The sequence below is a fragment of the Globicephala melas genome, chromosome 2, assembly GCF_963455315.2.
Source record: "Globicephala melas chromosome 2, mGloMel1.2, whole genome shotgun sequence".
In the NCBI taxonomy this organism is placed as follows: domain Eukaryota; kingdom Metazoa; phylum Chordata; class Mammalia; order Artiodactyla; family Delphinidae; genus Globicephala; species Globicephala melas.
Window position 1 is genome coordinate 134,821,700 of NC_083315.2, and position 6,130 is coordinate 134,827,829.

The window sequence follows — 6,130 nt, forward strand, 5'->3', positions numbered from 1 at the left end:
AGCATTGAGATGAAGCATTGCAAATTATAATTTAGGATTAAATCACAAAGAACTTGAAAGCCATATTAAACCAGTGAATAAAACTATGAAAATTCAGTTTTACCATCCAGTTTCCCAATATATTCATTCCTAAAGTGAGACCCCTCTGCCCTCTGGGATTTACTGCTTTCCACAGCACCCTTTCCCCCAAGGTAGTGATCTCTCTCATAAGCACATTATCTGTAACGGAGGCACTTACAATTTCACCTTGTATTTGTTTCTATACAGGTTTTATCTTCCTTTCTGGAATGTAAGTTCCATAAGAACAAAGCTCCATTTCTTAACTTTGAAACCCACCAGTGGGATGGCCAGGAATAGGTGTACTCATTGTCAGTCTTAAGGATTCAGTATTTTATTAACATTATCTCTTGTAGTAAACATAAAATTGTCTTTTGTAGAATTTGGATTATTTATTAGAAGATTTTCATTATTGAATAATACAAAATATAAGCTGAAATATAGCTTTATAGAAAGCTATAAAGCGGCAGACACCCAGTGGCTGAGGTTAAGGAATGGAGCCCTCTTTTAAGGGTTGAGTTGTATGCCCCAGAGAGAGATGTTGAAGTCCGAACTCCTAACACCTATGAATGTGGCCTTACTTGGAAGTAAAGTCTTTGCAGATGTAATCAAATTAAGATGGGGTTATTAGGGTGAGTCCTAATCAGGCACTGTGACTGGTGTCCTCATACAAAAAGGAAAATGCCATGTGAGACAGAAACACAAGGAGAAAGGATGTAACAGCAGAGGCAGAGATTGGAGTTAGGCATCTGCAAACCAAGGAACACCAAGGGTAGCTGATGACAGCAGAAAGCTAACAGAAAGAAGCAAAGAACAGATTCTTCAAGACAGCCTTTGAGAGCATGACTCTGCCTACACCTTGATTTCAAGCTTCTAGCCTCCAGAATTGTGAGACAATACATTTCTTTTAAGTAACTCAGTTTGGGGTACTTTGTTTATGGCAGCCCTAGGAAACTAATACACCCTTCTTAATTCACTAATTCAACGCATACTTACTGAACATCTGCCAGATACTAATTTAGGTGCTTGAGATACATTCGTGAGCGAAGATAAAGATCATGCCTTTGTGGACCAACATTCCAAGGGTGTGGGTGAAAGTGAAGAGAGGTAATAATAAAAGAAGATGATACCTTCTATAGAAAAAATAGTGTAGGATAAAGTGGATGGTGGGGTAGTTGCCAATTAGGGTGATTGTGGTTGGGCTTATAGCAACTCAAAGACAAATTAGGCAAGTGTGACATAATAAGAAATATATATTTGGTGTCTGCCCCTAGTTTCTGACACAGAGCTCCTAAAATCCTTGTCAATTCCTGCGTGATGGGGGTGTTAGGAGCATCTTACACAGAGCTTCTAAATCCCTTGGAATTTCCTGAGTAATAGGAGTGTCTTGTTCTAATGAGGCAACTCTTGGAGGGCTCCTGGATGATTTCTGGATGAGGTCTGGTCGCCAGAAAGTCTAAGTCATGATTAGAAACAGAACTTGGAAACTGATCAATAACTGATCATGCCTGTGTGATGAAGCCTCCATAAAAATCCCTAAAATACAGGGTTCACAGAGCTTCCAGGATGGCAAACATATTCAGGGGCTGGGAGAGTGCCATGCCAAGGAGAGGACGTGGGAGTTCCATGCTCCTTCCCCATACCTTGCCCTCTGCATCTCTCCCATTTGGCTGCTCCTGAGTTGTATCCTTTATAATAAACCAGGAATAAGTAAACTGTTTTCCGGAGTTCTGTGAGCCATTCTAGGAAATTAACAAACCTCAGGAGAGATTGTGAGAACCCCTGATTTATAGTGGGTTTGTCACAAGTGGGGAGGCCTGGACTTGGAATTGGCATCTCACAGAACCATTCACTTTAGACAAGTTGGTCCCTGTCCAACTCAAAACACCAAACATCATCCTCTCCTGCTAAATGAGTGACTTTACCAGTTTCAGCTTTATCCCTCCTTTAGTCTGTTTTCCCTATAGGTAAGATTTATTTAGATGATAGAATTGCCCTTGCTTTCTGAGAACACCCAATCCAAAAGGAACCCTCACTTCCTTAGACCCTCCGCAAAATTCCACAACTATAGCCCCAATCCTATAATAGGTTCTTTGTAACTCCCTCTTACTGAGACACCCCACAGGTCTCCCTCGCTGCAAGGGATTTTTTTTTTTTTTTTTTGGCTGAAGGGCATTGTCAGGTTTAAGAGATGGGAGGAGAGGAATGTGACCTTAGGCGACTGTGGGGTAACTTACCCCAAAGAGGAACAGAGAAATACTGTAGAACGGTAGCCTGCAGGGAAACTAGGTCAAAGTTTTCGTTTTCTTTTAAGATAGAGAATTAACAGCATGTTTGTACGTTGAAGGGAAAAACCGAGAGAGACAAATGGGTCGGTTAGCAGGAGAAAAGCTAGTGGGTAACACGCCGAGTACAGGAACTAGTGCTTCAGGTAGGAGCATGCGTCGTTCACCTGCAGGGTCGGGTGAGTGAGATCCTGGAACGTGCCTGGCTGTGGCGTGGACATTCTCTTTCTGATTACTTCAAAGTTCTCAGTGAAGAGGCGAAAAAGGCGGAAGTCCTGCCTCCCACAATATCTAATTGCCTATTCGAAATTTCACGTCTCAGTTCTTTTGTGCTTCTGTTTCAAAGAGCCTCCCCTCTACCGGAATATTAATTTCCCTAATACCTATCCAACTGTATGGTTAGATTCCAAATACAGTCCCACGAACAATGGGAGAAAACCTGATTGTGCCCTAGTTGTCTAGATCTCACAATAGAAGGAAACATTTCTCACTGTGTATTTCTCCACAAGACATTCCCCCACCTCCACCCCAGGACAAGCCCTATATTGAGAAGAAAAAAAGTAAAATAAACAAGAAAGGACTTTCTTCGAAGTCCTCCGACTCTCTAACTTCTTTTACATAGGATCGCTTGTTTTAGAAAAGCTGCCAATATTGAGGCTCATAATTTTGGTCCGATAGAATAAAACACTGCCCTCTATCAGCAATAATGCAGGTATGCACAGTAACACAGAAAATCAATTTCAACTTTAAACTGGGCTTTTCAGTTTCTTCTGTGCTTTACGGAGGAAGTAGGCGAGGGATCCGGGAGAGGAAGAAAAACTTGCGCTTTTAAGTGCGCAAGCGCAGTTTGAGAACTGTTTCGTTTGCAAACTGGTCTTTTTTCCGAAGATCTGGTTAATATTGACAGTACGTAAATTAATACGGTTTAAAAAACAAACAAAACCGTTCTTAATTACAGTGCTGTGGAGAGACCTCAAAATATTCAAGGGAAATTAAGTGCTATAACAAAAGGTGTCCTGCGCCCAACGTGGGGCTCGAACCCACGACCCTGGGATTAAGAGTCCCATGCTCTACCGACTGAGCTAGCCGGGCACTTAGATGCCAGCCTTCTTTTTTCTTCCCTTGAAGGATTCAATTACATTTGATTTTTGTGTTCCTATAATTCTTTATTTACATTAAAAAATTTGTCATACTATAACCTCCAAATTCGTTTCTTAAATTCTTTGAAACAGTTCTTTAATTGTATTTAGATTTAATATTTTTTAGTGCATGTGTATCCCAAAGGCTCTGAAAACACGCGTTTCTCATTACAGAATCACTGAATCTCTTTTTCTGAAGTGTTTTAAAATATTTACTGCCCAATACGTTATTTTCTTTACATAAACACGTATCAAGACTGTTCACTTTCTATCAAATGGCATAATGGATTCCTACAATTTTGGGCGCGGCATTAAAAAACAAAGTTTTTAATGAAGTTAGTTACACACGGAAGAAAAATGGAGCTTAGCTATTTTTCTTTAATAGGATCTAGTCAAGGAAAGTTAAATTGAGGAAGGGGATACTGGTTCAGTTAAAATAAGCCCTCTTTCCGATAACTGCCTGACAATTGAAAGATAGGACCCTGAGAGGTTGTCATTACCATCCATCTCAAGAGACAAGCTGAGAGGAAAGGATTGTAGAGACTGTGAGTCTTCTGGCAAAGAAAGTTACTTCTAGAAGAAAAGGAGAAGAACTGATTCTGACCAAATTATGACAAGCTGAGACAATGGAATAATCTTCTATGGAAATATATATATTCTGAGATACTAGTGAAGTTCTCTAGGTAAGGAACTGTGCAGATTTCTGTGATGGGAGTGGTGTCTATCCTACTGCTCAGAACAGCAAGCTAAAGCCTAATTGTAAACCTGGGAGTAACAGAATCCTTAGGTTACTATCCCTGAAACCCTAAAACACAGTATTTAGAAGTTAAACACATTGCGCATCACATTTCCGAGCTGCTTAATTAACACATAATAATAAGGTATGGCATAAAATATGTTTAGATTCCTCAAAGTGCACCTAGGATTTAAGTAGAATATTTAAAATTTCCAAGCTTGAAATATTAATGCAATTATTCACCAACAATTTTTTCCTGCAGTTGCAAATTCTGGCTTATTTTGACAATTTTATAACTTGGCAGAATGTAACTGGGAATTGAATTTGTATTTATTTGCATTTTCAACACATTTATTAAGTACCTATCATGTGCGAAGCACTGTATTATGTATTCTAATAGATGGAAGTATAAACCAGACTCTGATAACCAAAAATACCTTATCACCCTCCAAGAAAGACATGTAGATTACATACCGATTTTATATGCACTACTTCTAAAGTAATTTAAAGTAATTAAAACAAACACATCCATACTCACACCTTTTAAGTCTTCTAATGAATCAGGCAAACAATCACAAACCTTAGACCACAATTCAGTGTATTCTTCCAAGATACGAGATATATCAACAATCCAGCCCCCAAATAGGCAGTTCATCGAGTTCAGAAAGAGTTCCAAATTCATAATTATTAATCAATACACAGTAGGCATTAGACACTCAAATTGTGTTTATCACACACAAGCAGGAAAGTTAATTAAGAGTTTAACTGGATCCCTAAACAAGTTTGGAGTACTTGTAGTTTACCTTCAAGGTGAAGCCTCCTAGGACTATACTCTTCAGCTTTCTTCACCACTTTCTTGGCCTACCCTGGACGAACTCAGGACCCTTCATGAAAAAATTGCAACTAGAATATTTCAGTGAGGGTTAGGCAAATTAAATGGCTAGTCTTCCAAGTATATCCAAATCCTTTCTTTATCCATTTGTTCAAGAATAAAAACTAACCTTTAATTATAATGGTTCATTAGCAGAAATTAGCAATTGAATTTCCTCTTTCTCTCTCACTTTCTACATCTAATTTTTCAGCAAGCCCTACACTTCTAAAATCCATCCACGTATTTCCACCTCCACTGCCGCCACTCTGCTCATTCTCCATTACTGCTTGCCCACCGGACTGCAATAGCTTTCCAACTAGTCTCTGTGCTTCTGTTCTTCCCTGTATTTATCATTCTTCACACAGAAGCAAGAGAGATCATTTAATAAATAAATTAGATCATATCATTCTGCTTAAAAAACTGCTGATGACCTCATGGTAGAAAGCCAATCATTAACTGTGGAAGGAATGACGAAATTAGAAAATCACCATTTGGCAACCATCAGCATAATAATTGATTCAAATATGAATCATGGGATACTATAATTAGTGGGTGAAAGGTGAAGGAGTTGCAGGATATTTACATAGTTTCAAGGTGTTTCTTCACAAGATATTTATTAATTACAAAGGGCAAAATTGAAACTATAGTGGAGAAATCTTAAGTGATCAAAGTTAACATCATCTGTAGTGGAACAAACTGACATCATGTGCCTCCTAATATAAGATTCTAATATGAATACAAGGTTACTTTTGTGGCATTCCTGACAAAGAATGCATCACCCAAATCTAATCATGAAAAAAGTCACACAAACCTAAACTGCAGAATATTCTACAAAGTAAATGTTTTGTATTCTTCAAGTGTTAATGCCATGAAACCTAAAGAAATATTAAGAAACAATTTTCCAGATTAAAGGAGACTAGAGACATGACAACTGAATGCAATGTGTGATCTTGGATTTTCTTTTGCTATGAAGGGCATTACTGAGAGATTTGCCAAAATCTAAATGAAGTCTGCAGATCAGAAAAAAGTATTGTTAATTTTC

At 38.5% G+C, this 6,130-nt stretch overlaps 1 protein-coding gene and 1 non-coding gene across 2 annotated transcripts in view; both read right to left on the reverse strand.

Moving 5' to 3' along the window:
- ARMH4 (armadillo like helical domain containing 4) overlaps window positions 1-6,130 on the reverse strand; it is a 251,733-nt gene that overhangs the window by 205,485 nt on the left and 40,118 nt on the right. The gene's annotated exons all lie outside the window — the stretch shown is intronic.
- TRNAK-CUU (transfer RNA lysine (anticodon CUU)) lies at window positions 3,362-3,434 on the reverse strand. Its single transcript has one exon. It is a non-coding gene; the product is annotated as a tRNA-Lys (tRNA).